Below are 26120 nucleotides of genomic sequence, written 5' to 3' on the forward strand. Positions count from 1 at the left end.
GTAAAAATACAACGATGACAGAAAGGATTATTGCACTTAGTATTATTGCATATGTATGGATGTGTGTGCTTGATCAGTTAAAGTCTTTATTATGGAGTCTGACAGCAGTGGGGAGGAAAGACCTGCGAAATCTCTCCGTCCCACACCGTGGGTGCCGCAGTCTCCCACTGAAGGAGCTGCTCAGTGCTGTCACAGTCTGCTGCATGGGGTGGGAGATGTTGTCCATCAGGGATGACAGCTTAGCCGCCGTTCTCCTGTCACTCACCACCTCCACTGGGTCCAGAGGGCATCCTAGAACAGAGCTGGCCCTTCGGATCACCCTGTTCCTGTCCCCAGCAGAGATGCTGCCGCCCCAGCAGACCACGCCATAAAAGATAGCAGAAGCCACAACAGAGTCATAGAATTTCTTCAGGAGTGGGCCCTCCACTCCAAACGACCTGAGTCTCCGCAGCAGGTACAGCCTGCTCTGCCCTTTCCTGTAGAGGGCGTCTGAGTTATGAGTCCAGTCCAGTCTATTGTTCAGATGAACACCAAGGTACCTGTAGCTGTCCACAGCCTCAATGTCCATACCTTGGATGTTGAGTGGTTGCAGTGGAGAATGCTTGTGCCTGCGGAAGTCTACCACCAGTTCCTTGGTTTTACTGGCGTTGATCTGGAGGTAGTTCAGCTGGCACCAGTCCACAAAGTCTTGGGTCAGACCTCTGTACTCCTTGTCGTCCCCATCAGTGATGAGGCCGACTATTGCAGAGTCATCAGAGAACTTCTGCAGGAAGCACTGGGTGGAATTGTGGGAGAAGTCTGCAGTGTAGATGGTGAAGAGGAACGGAGCCAGAACCGTTCCCTGTGGGGCCCCCGTACTGCAGATGACCCTGTCCGACACACAGCCCTGACCCATGACACTACCTGGATCATTATTGGTGGTATGTGTCCAGAAAACACATCCCAAACTCTAAGGATACAATAATTTAGCAAGTTCTTTGTTAATTTTAGATCCTTTTTGAAATGAAAGCCATTGTGGCTTGTCCATGCCCCAGTTTTCACTGCTGATTGTGAAGTGCCCTCAATAATCTTTCCTTAATCATGTTAATCATTGAAAATTGCATAATGAATTGATTTTTTTTTTAAGGTCAGCAATTAGTAGTGATTAAATTCAACTTGGCATAACTAAAATTTGCTCTTCATTCTTTCAGATTAGGTAGAGTCGTTTCTGGGAAAGAACTTCAAAGGATGGCTTAAATTGAGATTTTTATGAAATGGATAAATAGAATGTGTTAGTTATTTTTGAATATATTAAAAAAGTCACCAGAGTGAATTAGGAGTCTCAATTATACTTTCCATTAGTTGTCAGCAAATAAAGAAAGAAAGAAATGTGATTTTCAAAATGTCTTTTGTTCCTCAGCAAAATCAGCAGTCTTAAAAATCTTGTATAAATTGGCGGGGTCAGTTTTAACTGTAAGGCAAGGCAAGGCAAGTTTATTTGTATAGCACAATTCAACAACAAGGTGATTCAAAGTGCTTTACAGAGACATTAGAAACAAAAACAAATAAAAAGCATGATTTAAAATTGATTAAAACAAGCAAACAAACAAACTAATTAATAAACAAACAAAACAGTATATAAAATCAAAACAGATAAAATCAGAACAATAGATAAAATCAGTAGTTAAATGTAAGTTTTGAAATTTAAGCTTAGAAGTGTGGATTTGGTGCTTTATTCAAATGCAGCTGAGAATAGGCGAGTCTTCAACCTGGATTTAAATAAACTGAGTGTTTCAGCTGATCTGAGGCTTTCTGGGAGTTTGTTCCAGATATAAGGAGCATGAAAGCTGAATGCAGCTTCTCCGTGTCTGGTTCTGACTCTGGGAACTGATAAAAGACCAGATCCAGATGACCTGAGGGATCTGGAAGGTTCATGCTGGGACAGGAGGTCATTGATGTATTTTGGTCCTAAACCATTCAGAGCTTTATAGACCAGCATCAGAACTTTAAAGTCTATCCTCTGATGGACAGGCAGCCAGTGTAAAGACCTCAGAGCTGGACTGATGTGGTCCACTTTTTTGGTCTTAGTGAGGACTCGAGCAGCAGAGTTCTGAATGAGCTGTAGTTGTCTGACTGATTTTTTAGGTAGACCTGTAAAGATGCTGTTACAGTAGTCAAGCCTACTAAAGATGAATGCATGGACTAGTTTTTCCAGGTCCTGTTGAGACATCAGATCTTTTATCCTTGAAATATTCTTGAGGTGATAGTAAGCTGACTTTGTTATTGTCTTAATGTGTTTTTCTAAGTTTAGGTCTGCATCCATCACTACACCCAAATTTCTCGCCTGGTTTGTGGGTTTTAGGTGTATAGATTGAAGTTCTCTGGTGACCTGTAATCGTTTTTCTTTGGCGCCAAAGACTATTACCTCAGTTTTGTTTTTGTTTAGCTGGAGAAAATTGTGGCACAACCAGTCATTAATTTCCTCAATGCATTTACCAAGAGCTTGTACAGGGCCTCGGTCTCCTGGTGACATTGTGATATATATTTGTGTGTCATCTGCATAGCTGTGGTAGTTTATGTTGTTGTTCTTTATAATCTGTGCCAGTGGGAGCATATAAATGTTCAACAGAAGGGGTCCCAAGATGGAACCTTGGGGAACTCCACATGTGATACTTGTCTGCTCAGATGTGAAGTTACCTATTGATACAAAGTATATCCTGTTTTCTACGTATGTTTTGAACCAGTTTAGTACAGTTCCTGAAAGACCTGCCCAGTTCTCCAGTCGTTTGAGTAATATGTTGTGGTCAACTGTATCAAATGCTGCACTGAGATCCAGTAAAACTAAGACTGACATTTTTCCACTGTCTGTATTCAGACATATGTCATTGAACACTTAGGTCAGAGCGGTTTCAGTGCTGTGGTTCTGTCTAAAACCTGACTGGAAGGCATCGTAGTAGTTATTCTGTTTAAAGAAGTAACTGAGCTGTTGAGAAACTGCTTTTTCAATGATCTTACTTAAAAATGGGAGATTTGAGATTGGCCTGTAGTTGTTCATTTGTGTCTTGTCAAGATTGTCCTTTTTCAGTATAGGTTTTATTACAGCAGTTTTTAGTGATTCTGGAAACACACCTGATAATAAAGAAAAGTTGACGATCTGTAACAGGTCTGACTCTAAAGTCTTTGAGACCTTTTTGAAAAAACGTGTTGGCAGGACATCTAAACAGCAGGAGGAGGAGTTCAGTTGACCTAAGATGTCCTCCAGGTCTTTGCTGTTAATAGGTTGAAACTGTTTCATGGTGTTTAAACAGTTTTTTGGTGGACACAGTACATATCCTGGATCTGCTGTTGATGTACCAATTGCTTGTCTAATTTTTTTGATTTTTTCTGTGAAGAATTTGGCAAAGTCATTGCAGGCCATGGTCGAATGAAGTTCAGCTGCCACTGACACAGGAGGGTTGTTAGCCTGTCAACTGTAGAAAATAAGACCCGAGCATTATGGCTGTTTTTAGTGATGATGTCAGAGAAGTAGGACCTCCTTGCACTCCTCAGTTGTAAATTATAATTGTGAAGTTTCTCTTTATAGATGTCATAGTGAACCTGGAGGTTTGTTTTTCTCCATCTGCGCTCAGCTTTCCTACACTCTCTCTTTTCATTTTTCACTAGTGTGGAGTTTCTCCATGGAGACTTTTTCCTTCCAGAGATAACCTTCACCTTAATGGGAGCAATTGTGTCCATTACATTTAACATGTTAGCATTGAAGCTATTGACGAGCTCATTGACTGACCCTCCGGACAGGTCAGGTGTTAATGGGAAGACCTGGTTAAAAATTGCACTACTGTGTTCAGTTATACACCGTTTTGTGATCACTGTTGTTGATATATTTATGTGGGCTGAGATTTTACTTTCAAAGAAAACACAGTAATGATCAGACACGCCCACATCAGACACAGTAACCTTTGGAATGCTCAGGCCTTGGAGGTCAGTAGGTCAAGAGTGTGTCCTCTATTATGTGTGGCCTCTGTTACATGCTGAGTCAGCCCAAAGTTGCCCAGAGTGTTACTCAGGTCTTTAGTCCCTTTGTCCTGAGGGTTGTCCACATGGATGTTAAAATCCCCAGCAATAATTACAGTCGAAATCAACACAGATCACAGACAGCAGTTCACTGAGGTCATTAAAAAAGTCTGTGCAGTATTTGGGAGGCCTGTAAACATTAAGAAACACAACTTTGGATGGGCCTTCAGCTGTAAAGCCACATATTCAAAAGACTGAAAACTTCCAGGAGATAGCTGCTTACATTGAAATGATTCATTAAATAAGACAGCAACCCCCCTCCTCTCCTGCTCACCCTGGCCTCACTGATAAAACTGTAGTTAGGAGGGGTCGTCTCGATGAGAACATCTCCACTGTTACTTTGGTCCAACCAAGTTTCAGTTAAAAACATAAAATCAAGGCTGTGCTCAGTGATTAAATCATTAATTAAAAATGTTTTCCCAGCCAAAGATCTAACGTTTAATAAAGCCAACTTAAGTGTTTTAGAGGTATTACTTGTCCCCTCGTGTTTGGGAGCAGTCTGTGGCACACAAGGTATGTTTACTATGTTTAAAGATCTTTTAGAGTGCAGCTCTCTGTGTTTTGACCAGGCCACATGTCTCCTGTCACCTAAAAGTACAGAAATTTTAAAACCTTCTAGTAAACAGGGTCCCAGCTTCTCCTGGGAAAAGTCACCACTGCCATAATCCTCGCAGCCCGGACCCTCCACACATCACACATCAGACTGCGGAGACAGGGCATGAAGGTGGTAAGGAGGAACTAAGGGGGACGAGGCTGGGCAATGTGACTTCGATTGCTCTGTTGAGGTTGGGGCTCGATGGCGAACCTTTGGCCGCTCTGGTGGGGGGTTTATGGGGGACAAAAAGGGATTGGGCCGGGGGGTAGATCTGAGCCCAGCATTGACCCGCTCCATCATCTCCTCAGTGAATTTCAGATGTGGGGAGGAGGGAGAAAGGGAGGGGGAGGCGCTGCAACAACATGGCGCTGCAAAAAGACTTTTCTCTGCTAATAGTTCAGAATAATTTGAGGTTAAATTGCTCATGTCAACCTCCTTCATTGATTTCACTCCATATATCTAATTCAGCTACTTCTTTTCCCAGCCAAATGGTTTCTAAACCACCTCTAGTATGTAGTCCAACAAAGAGGACCAGGAGTTTTTTTTTTTTGTTTTTTTTTCATATAGTTGACAAGCAGAGAAAGTTTCATTTGTTTTTAATAAAAAGAAAATAGTTTCAACCCAAACAGGATTTTGGAAATGAGATCTGACTGGGTGAGTATTATGTTGACAGCTGTTAAAATGTTTCTCCTAGCATTAAAACACTCAGGTTCCTTCAGCAAAAAAAAAGACGCACTGCTGGGCCTCTCACTATACTCAGAAAAAGCACAGGATTTTAGCAGTGACAGGCAAACAACCCATTAGAAACTGAGGGACAGCATTCAATATTGACAGCGTGCTTGGCAAAATGTTGTGAGTTATTTGACAATCTGACCGTGACCGCTAATAGCCTTCAACCAAACAATGCTAAACAAAGCAATGCAATTTTAACATTTCTAAAGACTGACAGTCAAGTCGAAATTTTAAAGGTACAATAACAATAATCTAATTTACACCAGACTGGAAATAAATACATTAAAAATGCAATAAAATTAGACTAGCGTTTTGCGACATGTATACGCAAATATACATGTCTCGGCATCACAATTCAAAATCAGTCAGTTGAAGCCATGCAATGAGATTTGAATGTTCCATTAACTTCCTTCCCTTATTCATGTCACAACATCAGCTGTGGCTATTACATCTGTCAGGACATTACCAGTAAGGTGAGGTGGGGAGAAAAATAGATTTCATATGTGACAGGTCTTATCTGTCCTTCACTAAACACATTTGCAGCTAGGGAAGGGTACGCTAGATTAGTCAGTGCATCATGTGGAAGATGAGCGACAAGAGCAGGTGCCAATACCCCAATGCTAGATTGAAAATTGAGAATTTTTCTGCAAATGCAGTGAAGCCACACTGACCTGCAAACACACTATCCCCAACTGTAGGGGACCTTGGATGGTAAACAAAATCAAATTAATTGAAGGAAACCTAGTTGCATAGTTTCTCATCTTGTTTTACATTTTACTTTTGTTTGGTGTAGTTAATGTAATTTTTAAAGGGTTTTACTTGGATTTCAGTCACATTTAGTGCCACTCCTCTGTCTGACGATGCTGATGTCAACTGCCTCAAACTAGTACAAAAACTAACAAGGGCCTCAAATGAACTATTTGCGCATATTTCCACACACAGTAAATTTATTGCACTTTGTATTTTATCTGGAAAGCCCTTTACAGAATATTCTTTGTCTTTCACATCAATAAAGGATAAATATATTTCATATAAATAAAAATTCAAAACTTCGTGCATTAAAGCAGAAAACCACATTATTAGGCTCTTAAAATGTGCAAATTAAAAGTTTCATTAAATGAACTCTGCAGGAAGTTTCTAATCTGAGATGCATTTTCTACAGTGCCACATTTAGAGCTGGACTTTTAACACTGTAACCATAGGATTTATTCTACACTACACCTTCAGACCTTTCAGCCTGAAGGTGAAATTGCCTTACTTTAAACATGTAGTAATCATTTTTCATGGCCTTAATTGTTGTACAGCATATTCTTAATCATTTTTTTATTCACCACCTGTACACAAGCAGACAAAGTGCTATTAGCAAAAATCCCACATTTCAATCATATTGTTCATATGACCTTTCCAACCAAATGTTTGACCTCGTGAGCTGCAATCATTTTTTTATTTTGTTTTTGCAAGGAGACATTAGAATACATGCTTAAGGCCTAAGATGGCAATAATGCACTGTGAGTTTATGTCACATGTGTTTTAAATTTAGTCTGTTTAATTAAAGAAAGATGCCAAGTGGATTTACTTTACCAAGTGGATCATCATGGCCTTGCCATATTGGTCCATTTGATTGACCTTTATTATAATTATGTATTTATTTTATTTTTGTTTTTTAAAGACGGGACAGACATGACTGGGGGATAGGACAGGGAGAAAGAAGGAAAGAAAGAGAGGGAGAGAAAGAAAAATAGAGGGGAGAAGAGATGGTGAGAAAGGGGAGAAGAAAAAAAAAGAAAAACAAACAAAACACCTGGATCACCACGATCACCAAAGAGCAACATAATAAAAACAACACCATCACAATAAATTAGCTAATAATAGATAACAGTAGATACTTTTTTAATTTCACCTGTTGAGAATGAAAAAAGAAAACAAGCAGAAGAAAACGAGAGCAATAGAATAAACAACATCACGATGATCTATGGGAATATAACTGTAAATACTAAATATTAAACATTATTGTGCAGCACGTAAGATCGACAGCGCACAGTGTGCTTTGAGGTAGGAGCCAAAAAGGGTGTAGTTTGTGTGTGTGAGCACCCGTGTGTACACCTGTGAGCATGAACGCGCTTGTTTTAAAAGGTTCCTTCATGTAATGATCTGCTAGAGAACAGGTGTCGAACTCCAGGCCTCGAGGTTTTAGATGTGTCCTTGATCCAACACAGCTGATTTAAATGACTAAATTACCTCTTCAACATGTCTTGAAGTTCTCCAGAAGCCTGGTAATGAACTAATCATTTGATTCAGGTGTGTTGACCCAGGGTTGGATCTAAAACCTGCAGGACACCGGCCCTCGAGGCCTGGAGTTTGACACCCCCTGTGCTAGAGGGTGTGGGGAGCCACAGCCCCGTCCTCCAGGGCATGAAGCAGGTATGGAGGAGATCAAAACTCCAGACATCCAAAGGCCCTCAGAACACAAGAGACCAAGGAAGACCAACAGAGGGGCAGCCGCGCCACTATCCCAGAAAGAGCTGAGGAGAGTCCCAGATGAGGGGTCACTCAGCCGATGCGGAGCAGAAGCCAGGGGGGGGTTGCAGTGACGTGCCCGTGAGCTCCGCCGGCAGCCAGCTGTGCCAGAGTGACTGAGCCCCAGGCCGAGAGACCGAGGGCACCCCACCTCCGAAGTGGCCCGAGCGAGCCCCAGGCTCCAGGCCCCAATAAGAAGCCACCAAGGAGTGAGCCGGTGTGTACCTGGACGCCCATCTCTGGACACAAAGAACCACCAACGCACTGATGTCTGAGGGCGTCTGCCACTGGTAGGGGAAGTGGTGGGGGAGATAGGCCTCCATACCTTGGAGGACCTGGGATGTCCCCAGAGAGGTGACGTCTGATACCCGACCTGACATATGGACACAGACAAACAGGCACACACAGATACAAACATCCATTCCCACCCTCATGCTCTCATATGCAATTACTCAACACTCACCCAACATGGAGATAGACATAGAGAGACACTGTACTCCCCAAGCGTACTCTAAGCCCCGGGTCTAGGTACCCTTGCCCCTGGAGGGGGAAACTGCACCCAGACCCAGGTGGTGTTACCCTTTTCCCTGGGGTGGGGAGAAGCAGACCGCCCCGACTCTGCAGCAGCAGGGAGGCCCCACATTCCAGACCCCAGTCGAATGGCCAACTTCTCCTCCTAGCCCCCCCCCCCCCCCCCCGCTCCAGCAGGCCGCAGAGAACGGGGGTGTGTGAAGACTCCAAACCATTTTTGTGCATTATTAAACACACAGCAGTTAATTATCTCAATTACAAGCGTACTTCAGACAGAGTGGGCTATTATATGGTCAACTGTTTGCGATGCATCAGAAATTGACAAACAAAACTGGAGCGTGACCCCAGTTAGTTTTCTCGGTTTTCAATTGCACTGCTGCAACACTAACTAAATATCAAAGAAGCAAGATGATGTGCAGAGTTTGTTGTTTATGCTGGGCACCCATGCTGAGAGCACAAGAGGCACTTGGCTTCCTTCTCTAATTCTCTCCTGGACACAAACATTAGACTATCAGTGGGATACACATTACACTGCTTTTATAAATATTAATTCAACATGCAGATGAGTTTGTTTGGTGTTTTATGTGTACTCGCATAACATGTGTACTTGTGATTCACAAGGGGATAAATTCATATCTCACTGTGTTAATATCTCCAGCGTGTTTTGTTACTCAATCTGCTTGATTTACAATACTAAGATGTACATTAACATTTTACAAAATCATGATGTGCATGCTATTTTTATCAGTAAAAAGAAATGGTCATTACTGTATTTGACAGTAGCAGCATTCAAATTGAATGTGCAGGCACATTAGAGAGAAGAAGAACCAGACTTCACTAGAATGCCTGATACTGTTCTTGTATTCTATTCTTCTAATCCAGCTATTAGAATGAATTTACCTGCCAGACAGAGACTGAGGCCGTAGGTCCGCCGTATCAAATATCCAGAGCCATCCTGCCTCCCTGGCATCTAATTACTGATACAAATCATCCACAGATAATGTATTCCCGTTTGTGATTTGCATATAACTAATGATAATGCTGTATATATTGTGGGCTGTTGGTGCTTTAAAACAATGTCTGCATTTGGCAATAATGATCTGAGAAGATTATAAACATAAATCAGGAGGGTGTCAGAAGCAAGGAACTGTTTGGCAGTGTATCAATTCAAAACATTCGTGACATTTTTAAAAAAAAAATTATTTATGATTCATGCATTGTTTCAATGTGTTATATTAAAATTTTATTGAAAATTCATTAGAAAAACTAACAGGGAACAGACTGTCTCAGAGATTCCTTGGCACATGTAACATGGATCAACCACATTTGAACTGTTTGACCCTCGTTCAGCCAGTATTGTTATAAACAGTGGCATGCAAAACATGGAATTCCATGAAGTAAGATAATGAACAAAATTATGAGCAATTTGCATTTATTAATAATTGAGGCAACACTAATATTTAAATTGTGCTCTCAAACTTTTACAGAATAAGCATTTGCAACCTTAATGCAGTAGTTTTGCTAAAAATGGCTTTAATAGATAAAAATTTTATCAGGAGGCCTCAAGTTACTTCAGTTTATCATTTTGAATGAAAAACAAAATGAAAAGTTCACCAGGTACAAACTCATATTTAGCTAAACAGTGTGTGGATCTGCTGAACAAGACAATCAACTGATAGTATGTGATCTCAACAGGGATTATGGATCCAAAAGGGTCTTTTTTTCTTTTCTGGTAGCTGCAAATGCTACAGGATGCCAAAACTTTTAGGATTAGGATCAGGGAGATGCACATTCATCATTGAATCATTTTAGGTTCATATGTTCATATGATAACCCCAACTTCTTCATCTTCATTTTACAGTGGAAGTATTATTATTATTATTATTATTTTGGGGAAAAGGGGATGTCAATGAAATAGGACATTTAAGTGTAACAGTAGTAATAAATATAATGTCTAATAATAGGGTGACAAAGAAACTGCATTCATATATATTTGAAGTATTTGCCAGAACAGTACATGGCCACTTCTTTGCCAGAAAGTGCAATGCAGACTTCTAACAGTCATGATTTAGTACTGAAGCCTCTACCCAGCCATCTGGACCATTAAATTAAACACGATCTTCAGTCTGCGTCTATTGCCGGTGTTACCATGGTGTTATAGTGTTTTATTCAGTTTGTGTTATCTTCTCAGAGCTTGGGAAAAATGTCGGGCAAACAGAGAGCAAGTAAGAACAGGTCAATTGCCATGCTCCAATTATTTAACAAATTGCATTTATTTGTTTGCATGCTTTAGAAAACTCCAGAGATGAAAGATATACACCAAAAGAAAAAGAAAAAGTACCTGTGGTGTTGCACAAGGACATTATGGGATAATAGGATCAGTATAAATTCGTAGAGATGATAGTGGTGTTTAACTTAGAATTCACAGTATCATTGGCACAATCGGCCCTGCTCTTTTGTTGTGCTTATTAGCAATTTTGTGTTCCACAATGAACTGGTATTGATCTTTTTTCAGGAGAGAAAAGGCAAACATAACTGATCTGCTTTAAAAACTTTAAAAATAAATTTTTTTTCCATTTCATGGAACCCACAAGTCTTTTTTCCAACTTGAAGGTCCTGGCAAATTATCCTTTTTTCAAACTTTGTCTTGGTTTTCCTGACAAAAACTTTCTAATTCCTTACTGAATAATGCAAAATGGCTTGAAGTAGTCAGAATCAATACAGTAATTAGAAATCATAAAATTTAAACAAACAACTTCGCCTTCCAGGTTCTTCTTGATACACTGGCTTTTTAATGTTCGCTACAAACTGTTGTTTAAAAAAATCTTTTGACTCTTTTTATTTATAACATGGACAGTAAAACCATTAAACTTTATAGATTGGACAATAAAAGAACTGTCATTCAGTACATAAAAGAAAACTCATCTTGAAACTAATGGCATTTTAACTTAGTATCATCGCTAAGTGCTATCTCATGGACATGTGTTTATTAGCAATTTAATTGGTAAACAAGCCCCAAACAGAGCTGTTGTACTGAGGTGCACATCTGACAAAACACATATACAACCACTGCTGTATACAACCACTTTGCCATCTTTAAAATGGCCATTAACTTCCAAATAATGAAAAAAGTTCAGCAAAGCTTAACAACACAAAATTATTATACTTATGTCCATGCTCTGATTCCACCTCAGCACAAGCAATGCCAGGTTGGCTCCCAGAAGGTGATGTTTCTCTCAATATGGGTGTTTCTGTTTTACAGCCCAATCCCATTTTATACACATCTATAAAAATCCTAAAATATATTTTAGGATGTCCATGTGGACTATTCCCTCCCCCACATTCATCTTTACCAGCAATGTTCCCAGTCACTAGAAATGTGGTAAAAGAATTGATGAAAGCTCCTTGTTCTCTACACAAAGTGTGTTTAAAGCGCCTAATTTGAGCCAGTTTTATCTTATCTAATAACCCATTTTAGGGACGGTGAGAATGGAGTGAAGTTGCCACCTGAAAGGATGTTTTTACTCCATCGCAGCATAGTGAACCTCTTAATATAAATTAGGTCAAAAGCCTGGTCTTTACTCTGTTATATCATTCAACTACATCATTCAGGTTCGATATATAAGCTTAGCTTTTATTTTTTTTGTTCAAACCAAAGACAATTTTTTTGGGGGGGGAATCTCTCTTTGGAGGAGTTGTGTCATATATGTATGAGTCACACAGCACACTCTGGAGAATTTTATAATTTGAAATGTGACTTTGTTTGAGAAATTGGAAAGGTTAATTGATCCAGTGCCATTATTAATACACATAATCAACTAATTCATGCTGAAATTCTATTTGCAGGAGAGTGTTGACCCTTAAACGCATAACATGAGATGCTGACTAAAATAGCAGAATAGCATTGTCTAAATGTTTTTGTACATTCACACAAAAAATCTATTTAAAGTGGTTTTGAGGTTTTGAACGTTTTGCTCCAATGTGTTTACAAAAAGTAAAACTAAACAATAATTCTATTTTTACTGTATAAAGTACTGGTGAGTTATACAGTGGCACTGAAGGTGTTAGCCACCAGGTACTGACCCAGCAACAATAAGCAGCGCAGCCAATTAACAGTGACATGTATGATCAGCACAGAATGTGAGATATCACATCTTAAAAATGTCATTGTCTTGTCGTGTCTACAAGTTCTCTAGCATCTTTCCACAGAACTTACACTGCTGAATTGATGGACTGATCATTACAGGAGCTAGGAAAAAGGCAGAGAAAGTCACTAATGAGCTTTTATATCTAAGGCTGTCGCTTTTAAAGGGCAGGCTGTTTAACAAGAAACTGTTGTTTGTCTGACAAATATTGCTCTTTTGCAATCGCTCCGGGGAACATATTGTAGATGGTTTATTCCAAGTGAGTGATTGTGCAAAGAGACTTGAGTCGATCTTGGAAACATGTGCGTAAGCTGTGCCACAATATTGTATAGTAACCACAGAGTTAAGACACTTATTAACCAGATAGCAGAAGCAGATATTTTTGTGTCAGGATGGCAGCGAAAGCCAAAATTCTTCCCAGAAGAACAATACGTTTCGAGAGAACTCAGTGGAGAGGGAGAAAAATGAAGAAAGGGAGTCATTAAAATCAGGAGTAAGATTAGCTATGTGCTGAGACATGAAAAACTGGTGTTCTTACACTTCTATTTGAAATTGAGCAATTCAAACTGCAGCAGGATGTGAAATCTAAATTAAAATGGCAATTTTGAATGAAAACATGCTTCACCAAGAATACTGGCAGTTTTTGTGTGTTTTGTATTTGTGTTTTTAAGGTTACTATAGTGCCTGGCCAACATTTACAATCTATCCATCCATCTATTCATTTTCTGTGACTTACAGTTTGCACACCTGGTTTAACCAAAGATGTCCAGACCTCTTTGGTTCCTCTCCCCAGCCACATCCTTCTGCTCTTCTGGTAAGACATCAAGGTGTTCTCAAGCCCGAGAGATATCACATGCACCATATCTTGGGTCTGTGCTGGGGACTACTCACAGATGAGCATGCCCTAAAATATGGCATCCTAGTGTAATACCTGAACCACCTCTACTAACTTCTTTATGTGTAGCTGCTCTAATCTGAGCTCCTCCCTAATAACTGACATACTAACAAGATTTCTAAGAGACAGTCCAGGCACCCTCCAGAGAAAGCTCATTTCCACCACTTATATCCCTGAATTTATCCTTTTAGTCATTATTCACAGCTTGTGGCCATAAGTGGGAATGTAGATCCACAGATAAATCAATAGCCTTGATTTGTCCATAAAAATTATGAACAGAATCAGTACAAAGGGCAGCTGTGGCAGAATCCAGCACTTATTAAGAAAGAAACTGACATATTGCCAGAAAACAAACCAAGCTCTCACTATAGTCATACAGGGACCAAATGGACTATAACAGCAGGCCTGATACCACATACTCCCACAGCGACCCTACACAACATCCTGAGGGACATGGTCAAATGCCTTCTCCAGGCCCACAAAACACACGCACCCTAGAATATCCTCCGAAGGATAAAGAGCTGGTGCAGTGTTCCATGACCAGGACAGAAACGGCACAGTTTCTCCTGATTTTATATTAGAATTATATTATAATAATTCTTGATGGTTGCCTTTTTTTTTTTTTTTTTTTTAAATTGACAGACAGTTATTTGGCATGAAACCTTGCAGCTTAAACCAGCTTATTTATTTTTAAAGCACACTAATGAGAAAAAAAATGTCAGCACCCTCACTGACAATGTGTCAAACATCAGTGACAGGCTGCTTTAGGAGAACAATGTGTGTCAAGGGTCAGTGGCTCCTTGACATTTACAGTAACTGTTTAATTACAAGCTTCACCACAATCTAATTTCCTGGGTGGGCATTCTTTATGTTGAACTAAAACTATAAGCTCAGTCAGACCTGGGTAATTACTGCCTAAAGCAAGTATATCCCACCACTCTCCCACTGTACCATTACAAGAATGATTGGAGATGTGTGGGGTTGGAGTGGGTTTGGGGAGAGGGGATCACGAATGTAACAGGCCATTATTCATAAAGGTCTGTACTGGCAATATAGAGTCAAACCTCTACAGAGTAGAAAAAAGCTCTTGCTTCAATAAAAGAACATGGATTGCTTATCTGAGATAGTGGCAAGCCCATGGATCATTGTGCTTCAGACTTCTTCAAGTAGTTTTAACTCATCTGTAGGTGGAAGGACTTCTTTGTCTGTAACCACAAAACCCAACATGGTTCATGGGAACTAAAACATTACTGTATAGCATAAGCAGCTACATCTGGGCAACAAAACAAAACCCCTTGTATGTCATTGACGAAAGCCTTAGGTTCTCTGGGCAATGAGAAACAAAATATGTACTATTTTTAGTGTAGAAGGATATTTTTATGTATGTATTTATTTATTTGTTTTTATGGCAGCCAGCATGGTTATAAAAGTAATAGATTTCAGTTAAAATTTTGCTGTCATCTTTTTTAAACCCCGCACCTAAGTAATGTTGTTGCACACCAAATAGTATAGGCAATGAAAAGGTGAAAAATTGCAAAAACAGTCGTTTATTGGCAATGAAACTGAGGTCTCTTAAATTAATTACAATGTTTCAATGTTACCATTTCATGGACTACCATAAGATTTTTATGGGCATTAATTATAAAATTTTGTTCAATGTTGATTAGTACTAGAAATATCCAGCTGGAAAAAGCAACAAAGCTCAGTCTGTCTCTCTTGAAATGGACATGTAAAGTACAATATAATCTTACATGTGTATGGGCCTTCTATATATAGGTATTTCCACCAACACATCAGCTATGATGGTACTTCAGAGGTTACTCAAGATGGCTTATGACCAAATAAAGAGCTAATGAAATGAGGAAATCCATCTGGAAATGGATAGATTGCACTGGATCCTGGCAGAAAGCATTAACATCTGGCAAAGCCATGTTGCAGTCCTATATCTGAGCCAAAGATATTTGGCATGAAGCGTCAATGCTCCACGAGTAAAAATAAGTGACATATAAAAACTATGTGTTAACACACCCACACCCTCCCTGTCCCTTGTTTAGTTTCAAGATGAAGGCAATACATGTCTGTAACTTTGTAAAAGCTAAAATGCAGTATAGACAATGCCTTTTTAGGAAACCATGTCTTATTGGTCAAACACTACGGTGTTGTGTTGTTATAACCTTAACACAAGGGTGTCAAACTCAATTGCACAGGGGGCCAAAACTCAAGGCACACCTTAGGTCTCGGGCCAAACAAGATAAACATTTATTGAACACACTAAAACAATGTTTTACAGTACAGCACAGTTGGTACTTGGGAAGTTGTTATGCCCAGCTAGTTTGCTACAAGTGCTCAGTGGAGGTGAAACCTTTGCCCACACATGCCTGTAAGTTTCCATTAAGTACTATAACCTTAACTATCTGATTTGTGATGCATGTGTAATGTGAGTATACTGAGTTACTATTTCAGCTGTGTGGTCATTACTCATTTGTAAGCTACTTTTGTGCTAGCGACTGTATATTAGCATGTGTTTGCTAACTTGCTATGTTCAATAATGCTAGTTAACTGAAGGTGATGTTTATGTTTAATTTAGGCAACCTTAAGATTTATGTTTTTGCTGGTTGTCATGAAAACTAAGTTTCAATTATTACATTATGTATGCTCAGTGAATGAGAAGGTAATTATCTGTTTTGTGTTTATTTAGTTTTACAAAAGAAAAGAGAAAGGAGAGAGGATGAAAATGGATAAGGGATACCTTGTATAAGAAGCCTAGTAACATGGCATGTAAACTGGAGATGCAGATCGAAGTAAAGAAGAATCTCAGTTCAAAGCATTCTCTTCTTTTCATTCTGTTCACTGTCTGTCAAACTGGATAAGCTAAATCACGCCCACATCTAGTGAGGACAGAACAGGTGTCAAATATCAGGTCCTGGAGCCAGTGTTGGCCTGCAAAGACTTCAATCTGGCCTACTGGATAATTTTTGAAAATGTGAAGGAGAACAGCAATTTTGGACTTTTAATTGTAGTTTAATATGTTTTACAGTTTTTCTGCTGATAATGACCTCCCCTGTGGTCATTCATGCTACACCAAAGTTAGATTTCAGTCATTTTAAACATTTACTACTTAAAATTTAAGGCCGCAGAGTTCCGTTGATGGATTTTTTTTTCTGTTAAAATAGCACTTTATTTTTTTATATAAAATAGGTCCAGTATTAAATTTGTAGTTAAACTTCTGTACACTGGTAGAAAAGGCAGTTTTATTGGTCTGGTCAACACAAGATCAAAATGGGCTGGTATCGCCTGTGACGTAAAATGAGTTTGACATTCCTGCCGTAACGTGTTACATTTATTAGTTTTCAAAACTGATGAGCACTTTCAGCAATGCAAGGAAATAGTGGGACTTCAGTAAACACTCCATATCTCAAAAGCTCTTTCCCTCTTTTTAATCTCAGAAGTTAGAATTTAGAGCAAATTTGCTTTATTATCAAAAAAGTTCAGCATAATAAGAAGGCTATTGTACAGTTGTCACAATGACTACCTCATTATTATTCATTGTGCTTAGTCTGCCCCTTTGTCCCTGTCTCCATCCACATCTCATTTCTCTCCAACCTTCAGGAACTTTCCAGATCTGCCACTCACAACCTGTCTACCATGACCTGTCCTACTTTTTCTGTTAACTAAGCTGCACCTGCCAACAGATTCACTATTCATTTCCATCAAGTAACAGCCTAATAATTAACACTGGCCCTTACTCCAATCAAATGCCACAATGCCACATGTTCAAGACACTGCTGCAAGTCCTTACATCTGAAAGTTCGCCTGCCTTCAAATTTTTCCCTTTAATCAATTACAGGTTCACTCTCAACTAGCTTTGTTCAGATTTGCTGTCTTTGCCTGTAACGCAGGTCCTGTCATCTTGTTAATTTTTATTTGGGTTGTTTTCCTTCCTACACCACCCATGACAGTAATTATGAGCATATTTGTTGTTTCAAAGATCTTATAAACACTTTTTCCACATCATAAAGTGACATATTCCATTTTTTGGAGGGTTTTTTACATAACCTTTTTACATTCAGGTATTAAAATATTCTGCTGTGTTACTTTAAATGTAAAGCAATGTGATCCTCTCCCATACAAATAATGGTTTACAAATTAAAATGTATGATCGCAAAAGCCTCCACATAACGTATTTATATGATGAAAATCTCTAATGTAAAAAGACAGAAGAAATGAAATAAACAAATCTAATTATGAGTTACCCTGTTAAAATATTTGTATTGTCTTGTGTCATAAATTAATCATATTACCTGTCACATTGTATCAAGGCATGAAGTCACACAGTCCATCAGCCATCTAGGTTATACACTGAACCTCCGTCTGGATGATGATGAAAATGCTTGCAACCGTAACACGTGTAATTCATTTGCAAGATGCTCATTTTACACAATGTCATAACCCTTTGAGATTTTTTTTATGGCACAATGGCTTTGAGATTCATAGCATTTTTCTATTTAATGACAAATTATATTATAAATAATATACACTAGCATATACAGCGATCCTGCCGCCAAAAGACCGCTCTGACCTGCAGAACACTGACTTCTGGGGAACACCTGCAACAACTCCTTTGGGTTCTGTGAGTTATGGGGTGGAAGTTCCATTTATCACACTAGTTCCAGGTCATTCTGTAGATGCTCCACTGCTCTGGGATCAGGGAACTTTGGCAGTGGGGTCAACAGCTTTTTGTTGTATTCTTCAAGCAACTCCTGAATAGTGTTTACATGATAATGATGCATACTTTTTGCTTGGGAAAACTAACAGGCAATGATGTCACGATGGGATACGTGTTCTTCATCTGTTATTAGCCTGTCAAAGGGAGGATCAAAGTATAACAAATAGTAAAATTTCAATAAATAATAAAAATAAAGTCACAGACAATGAAAAAATCGTGGATTACCATTTATAACTGGCTGTTGTTCAATGCAGACATAAAATTCAGTCAAGTATCATCATTCAATTACTGTTATTGCCAGAAGGGGGAGACACTGCAGATCTTCCCCTTCTGCACTCTATCTATCAATCTATCTATAACTGTGTGTATGTGTGTTTATGTCTGTATATACATACACACCAGTCAAAAGTTTGGACACACCTTCTCATTTGATGGTTTTTCTTTATTTTCATGATATATTGTAGATTCTCACTGAAGGCATCAAAACTATGAACGAACACATATGGAATCATGTTGTAAACAAAAAAGTGTGAAATAACTCAAAACATGTTTTATATTTTGGATTCTTCAAAGTACCCACCCGATGCTTTTATTACTTCTTTGCACACTCTTGGCATGAGCTTTGTGAGCTTGTTACCTGAAATGGTTTTTCAACAGTCTTGAAGGACTTCCCAGAGATGCTGAGCACTTGTTGGCTCTTTTGCCTTCACTCTATGGTCCATCTCATCCCAAACCATCTCGACTGGGTTTAGGTCAGGTGATTGTGGAGGCCAGACCATCTGGCGCAGCACTCATCACTCTACGTCTCGGTCAGACCGCCCTTACACAGCCCCGAGGTGTGTTTGGGGTCATTGTCCCTTTGAAAAATAAAAGATGGTCCAATGAAACGCAACCGAATGGGATGGCATGTTGCTGCAGAATGCTGTGGTAGCCATGCTGGTTCAGTGTGACTTCAATTTTGAATAAATCCCCAACAGTGTCACCAGCAAAGCACCCCAACACCATTACCTCCTTCGCCATGCTTCATGGTGGGAACCGTGCATGTAGAAACAATCCCTGTACCTTTTCTGTGTCACACAAAGACTCAGCAGGTGGAACCAAAGATATTAAATTCAGGACTCATCAGACCAAAGCATTTCCACTGGTGTAATGTCCATTCCTTGTGTTTCTTGTCCCAAACAAATCTATTCTGCTTCTTGTTTTTTCTTAGTGGTTTCTTAGCAGCTATTTGACCATAAAGGCATGATTCACGCAGTCTCCTCTGAACAGCTGATGTAGAGATGTGTTTGCTACTGGAACTCTGTGTGGCATTTATCTGGGCTCTAATCTGAGCTGCTGTTAACTTCCGATTTCTGATCCAAATACAAGAAGTAGAATCCTTCACTGCTCACATCAACTCAGTGGATAAAAGTGCACCAGAGAAGACACAAAGGAAGACAGTTTGCCATTTCTGGACTGTGCTGTGCATATTGAGGAGTATGGAAACTTCAACATCAGACCCTCAAATCAGGACCCTACAACACCATCCATCCATCCATCTTCTTCCGCTTTATCCGGGGCCGGGTTGCGGGGGCAGCAGCCTTAGCAGAGAAGCCCAGACCTCCCTCTCCCCAGCCACCTCCTCTAGCTTATCCAGGGGAACACCAAGGCGTTCCCAGGCCAGCCAAGAGATATTATCTCTCCAGCATGTCCTGGATCTGCCCTGGGGCCTCCTCCTTGTGGGACATGCCCGGAACACCTCACCCAGGAGGCGCCCAGGAGGCATCCTTGTCAGATGCCCGAACCACCTCAGCTGCTCCTCCTTGATGTGGAGGAGCAGCGGCTCTACTCTGAGCCCCTCCTGGATGGCTGAACTTTTCACCCTATCTCTAAGGGAGAGGCCAGCCACTAGGGATGGGTATTGATAAGATTTTCACGATTCCGATTCCATTTTCGATTCTGTTTAACGATTCGATTCTTTATCGATTCTCTTATCGATTCTTTTTTAAAAAAAAGGAGAACACTAAGGTCGATTAGCTTAGAACTTTGTTTTATATCTTCTCTTTGAACAAGATAGAAATTTAGGAGTAACATGGCCTTACAAACCCAGCAGTGAGATCTTAAGAGATCCACAGCCTATGGCTCTTCAATGGGGTGTCACAGGGTCCCCAGGAAAAAAAAATTGTAAATGTAAAACAATAAAATAAATATTCTTCTGTAGCAATAACAAAGTATAACATAAATTATTCTGTAGCAATTACACAAGAATATCCAGTAATGTCTCTGCCTACAATTAAACAAATTCACTTACCGAAAATCGGGGGCATCTGCTGTGGCAAATGGGTGCAAGCCTTTGACCACAAACTTAGTCACTGCTCGGTGACATTCGTCTATCCTGGCCTGAAAGGAGACGCTACCGGTAGACTGCAGCGACAACTGCCAGCATCTTAGCCAGCCAGACTCTGTCTGTCTCTCTCATCATGGTCACCTAAATGCACAGTAATGGCAGGTTTTGTAATAAGGCAGATCGCGCTAACATAATATGCACTGTTAGTTGATTATTTACCTGCCGCATTAACGGGAGAGGACGTGCAAACGTTACCACCACTGCTGCTGGGTTGAGATTCACGAGTCCGGAGCGGAATTAAAAACACGACATTCATTTAAGGTCATCGCGTGTTTTGTGAGCAAATGCTTTTGCATATTCGTAGTGTTTCCTCCCTTAAATTAAATATCTACTTTGCAAGTATTGCAAGTTGCCCTGTTGTCTTCCATTCTCGTAAAGTATAATCCAACTTTTTAGCGTTTGAGCCGCCATGTTTCCTGCCAGGTAAATGAAGCTCCGCAACGTGGTGACATCATTCGGGGCGACTGGAATCGATAAGGGAAAAATGGCAAACAATTCCAAGGAATTGAAATAGTGGGAACCAGTTCTCAACAAGAACCGGTTTTCGATACCCATCCCTACCAGCCACCCTTCGGAGGAAGCTCATTACCGCCGCTTGTATCCACGATCTCGTTCTTTCGGTCACTACCCACAGCTCGTGGCCATAGGTGAGGGTAGGGGCGTAGATTGACCGGTAAATTGAGAGCTTCACTTTTACACTCAGCTCTCTCTTCACCACGACGGACCGGTGTAGCATACGCATCACTGCAGCCACAGCACCAATCCGTCTGTCGATCTCCGGCTCCCTTCTCACTTGCGAACAAGACCCCGAGATACCTGAACTCCTCCATTTGAGGCAGGAACTCCGACCCGGAGTGGGCACTCCATCCTTTTCCGGCTGAGAACCATGGCCTCAGATTTGGAGGTGCTGATCCTCCACCCTAAAACACCAGGCAGAAAATTTTCCCTCTAAGCTAGAAGGGGAAAAACAGGGAACACACACAAAATAAAGCTCTTAAAATGTGTTTATCCTAACTGGGCCTTCATCAAATCAGAGAAGAAAGTCAGACACCAACTAGGGAGATCCAAACACAAACTTGTACAGCAAAGCGAGGAATGCTCAGACCTCTACATTGGAGAGACCAAACAGCCACTTCATAAACACATGGCACAACATAGAAGAGCCACCTCCACGGGACAAGACTCGGCGGTCCATCTGCATCTAAAGGACAAAGATCACTCTTTCGAGGATGCCAATGTTCACATTTTGGACAGAGAGGACAGATGATTTGAAAGAGGAGTGAAAGAAGCCATCTATATCCACTGTGAACGACCATCTTTGAACAGAGGGGATAGTTTATGACTCAAACTGTCTGCCATCTATAATCCAGTTTTGAGATCCCTTCCCATACGCCTTAATGCCCACTCACATCTTATCATTTGTTCTCAGTAAATCACATATTAGGGTGGGGCAAGGTCTCACAATGGGTTCACCCAAAACCTTGGCTGATTGTGACCCACACCCGTTTTCACACCTTGGCTCGTGTGATTAGGTAGAGGATCAATAGGGGGTCAATGACCCTCTTGGAGCCACTCCAATATGGTTTAAAATCTGGGACTCTCCACCAATTGCTCTTAAAACTGAAGTTTCTCAGGTGAGAGATGAAATGTCTTCAAGAAACTTAAAGAAGTCCAGATGCTTTTTTTTCTTTCCAAGCTCCTTAAACAAACCTCAGATAATGGTGATGTTATTGAGGTTACAATTAGCATTCTTACCTCAATAATTTAGTTATATTGTCACTAATTATAACTATGTAGTTAAGAAACTGAGGGCAACAATAATTAAAAGTCACTAAGAGACAATGACTGTCTACAGTTGACAGGTTCTCAATAAATCATGTTACTTTGTCAAGTCTTGCCTGTTTGCGCTTTCATATAAAAGTGATCTTCATTCATTATTTTTAGTTGACATTTAAGAGTCATATATTGTTCCCATATCCCTATTAAATTGCTATGCAAACTGCTATTTTGACACTAAATTTAGCTTTAATTTAACTGTCAATGGACTTATTTAATGTTTTCTTTTATGGTTACATCACAAGCTTTAATCGATCTGTAAAGGGTCAGAGGACTATCAAAGTCTATTTATATCACAAGTGCACAATTTTATATTTTCAAAGGCAAACCTTTAGTAACTAATGAGAATTTTTAGGTAAATACTCTTTCCATTTGTTAAATTAAAATGTCCCTTTAAATGTTCACTGTATATCATAGTAACTCAGCTCCATTTTATATTAGTCTTATTATTATTATTTGGAAACTTTTTGAGCAGTTTCTTTAAGCAGACCAGTTATGTTTGTTTCCTAGATATAAAAGGAAACATACAGATCTTTTATACAGATAGCAGCTATACAGAGAGAGGGAGAGATGATGTGGGCAAATTGTGATTCATGCATTAGGTCACATACGAAGAAACTAACTTATGGGATACAAGGTAATTAAGGAGGTGTTTTGTAAATGCTTGAAGTCAGATCTGATTCCAATTTGCCAGAAAGAACTAATAAATGTGTCACTTTTACTCTTTGAATGCGCCTTGGCTTCTTTAATGACAGTTGTTACCGATTTAACCTCAGCTAGCTCTATAATTAACTGGTTGATTTTCAGATGCTCTGTAGCTGCATCAATGCAAAGACTGGGACTATCTTAATATGTGAGAGTGCAATAAAGCTGTGTCTCTTCAGTCAGCATGAGCACTAAAAGTGCTTGTTACGCACAAATTATAAGCTAGTTGTGTGGTCATTAACGACTCTTAATATGCACGTGTCTTGTTTATGATGCTGACTGCAATTAGCTCTAATTTAAGGGGTTTGATGTATGAGTAATGGTGAGTCACTGGGACCAGCAGTAGGGATAATGATAAAGGTTGCTTAATATGAGGCCATGTTTTGAGTTATGATGCATTTAGGAGGCTGTAACAATGTTATTTAACATTTACAAGTCTACCACTCCTAATAATCCATGAGGATGTCTTAAATTTATATGACTAAAGTATTATAATGGGATTTAAAAAGCTCTCACCCCGTGCTTACTCAAAGCTTGTAATGACACAAGCTGAAAACTTCTTGACTTCATGTTAAGAGATTCACAGAAAGCTAAGGGTGAGCCACAGACAATCAACCGTCCTTTGTTACACTCAGGGAGGTTAAATACAGAATATCCTGGTTTTCTGTTGACAGGATGCTGTACCTTCTCCTCTAAGTGCTGTACACAGAGCGGCGCTATTCAAGCTCATAAACAGCAGTTCCATTTAGCCAAGCACTGATGCCATGTTGTCCCACTTTCATGGATGGCCTTAATCTCTGCCCTTAGCTGAAGCAGATTAATCTCTACAGTGCTGACATTATCTCCTGTTCAACACTGTGACACTGGACACAGGAGGAACTCCTCACATCCTCACTTCTCTATGCTGAAGCATCATGTCTAATGCCTCTGGATGTTGATCAGAGTATAACTGTGATTCATACTGTTCACATCTGAGATGCATTCCAGTAACACCATTTTATAAGTGTTAAAATACCAAGTCATAAAATATGCATAATAGCTTTCTGATACAAATGGATGAGATTTTTGCCCTACACTATTTATTTTATAGTGGGCTCATAGGTGATTAAAGACTGTAACCTCTAATTTTAACTTAAAAATGTCATTCAGTTACAACTATAAACCTCATAGGATGTATTCAGGAATTTTGTGAGTTTTCTGCTCAGTACCTTGACATGTACACCTGGTATTTAAATCCCAAAGTACATGCCAAGCTGACTAATGAAGGGTACAGCATAGGGTGGCAAATACATACAACCCTGTGTGACTTCTAATGTTGGTAGTTTGGCTAAATAACCATCAGGATCCTGCTGCTGCAGTCTGGCAAATATTTTCCAAGCATAACCTTATTTATAATAATAATAATACATTTTATTTGAAAGCGCCTTTCAAAACACTTAAGGTCACTGTACATATTAGAATAAAAAGCAACATAAAAGCAAGCAGTTTACACAATCATAAAAGCACAAGACATAAAACAAATTTAAAAGAGCAGAGTGGAGAGGTTATGTGGGATAAGCTATTTTGAAACAAGTGCGTTTTGAGTTGGGACTTAAAGAGAGAGAAGGAAGAGATATTTCTTAAATCAGGAGGTAGGGAATTCCAGAGTCGTGGAGCAGAGCAGCTGAAAGCCCTGCTCCCCATGGTGGCAAGATGGGGGGAGGGGACGGAGAGTGAAGAAGTAGATCTGAGACAACGAGATGGGGTGTGATCTTAACCAGATCAGAAAGATATGGAGGGGAGAGATGATGAATAGCCTTAAATGTGTACAAGAGTATTTTAAAATTGATACGATATTTGACCGGGAAACCATGAAGCTGCTGCAGAACAGGAGTAATGTGGTGGATAGAAGGGGTCCTGGTGATGATATGGGCAGCAGAGTTCTGGATGCGTTGAAGCTTGTGGATGGATTTTTGAGTAAGACCAAAAAGAAGTGAATTACAATAATCAATCCGGGAAGTAACAAGGCTATGGATAAGAATGGCAGTGGCATGTGGGGTGAGAAAAGGACGGAGACGATCAATGTTGCGCAATTGAAAATATGCAGACCGAGTAACATTATTAATGTGTGAATTGAAAGTACTGTCGAGGATGACACCCAAACTTTTCACAGAGGAAGAAACAAAGACCGGCGAGTTATTGATAGTGACAGAGAAACAGTTGGTTCTGGATAATGTTGATTTAGTGCCTACCAAGAGGAGCTTGGATTTATTACTATTGAGTTTGAGAAAATTATAAGAGAACCATGAATTTAGTTCGGCTAAGCAGAGGGTGAGGGAGGATGGGGGAAGAGCAGAATCAGGTTTAGTGGACAGATAAAGCTGGGTGTCATCGGCATAACAGTGAAACTGGATATTGTATTTAAGGAAAATGTGTCCAAGCGGTAGAAGGTAGATAATGCAAAGAAGGGGCCCCAGGACAGATCCCTGACGCACGCCAGTGGTCAGAGGAAAGGGCTGAGAAGTAAAGGATTTGAGTTGAATGAACTGGGTGCGATCAGATAGGTATGATTTAAACCAGTCTAGTGGAGTATGGGAGAGACCGATGGAGGCTAGCCTACTGAGAAGAATGGAGTGAAAAATAGTGTCGAAGGCAGCGCTCAGATCGAGGAGAATAAGAATGGAAAGTAAACTGGAGTCAGCTGCCATAAGAAGATCATTGGTTATTTTTATTAGTGCTGTTTCAGTGCTACGGGAGGGGCGAAGACCAGACTGATATATCAGAAAATAGATATATCACAAAAGATTATCATAATAATGACGGAAGACAGTGAATGTTTGTTCCTTTGGAAAACATGTTTTCTCATATGATAAAGGTTCTTTGTCTTTGTATATCCCATTGTTGCAGTCTTCACACTCTCCTATTCAAATGGATAAACAGTGACACTGCATTGTGTTCAGGCTTTGAACTGTGCTCATTTGAAGAAGGAGGAAATGGCAGGAATTGGTGACAGGTGCTTGCTC

The sequence above is a fragment of the Maylandia zebra genome, linkage group LG5 (assembly GCF_041146795.1).
Source record: "Maylandia zebra isolate NMK-2024a linkage group LG5, Mzebra_GT3a, whole genome shotgun sequence".
Lineage (NCBI taxonomy): Eukaryota > Metazoa > Chordata > Actinopteri > Cichliformes > Cichlidae > Maylandia > Maylandia zebra.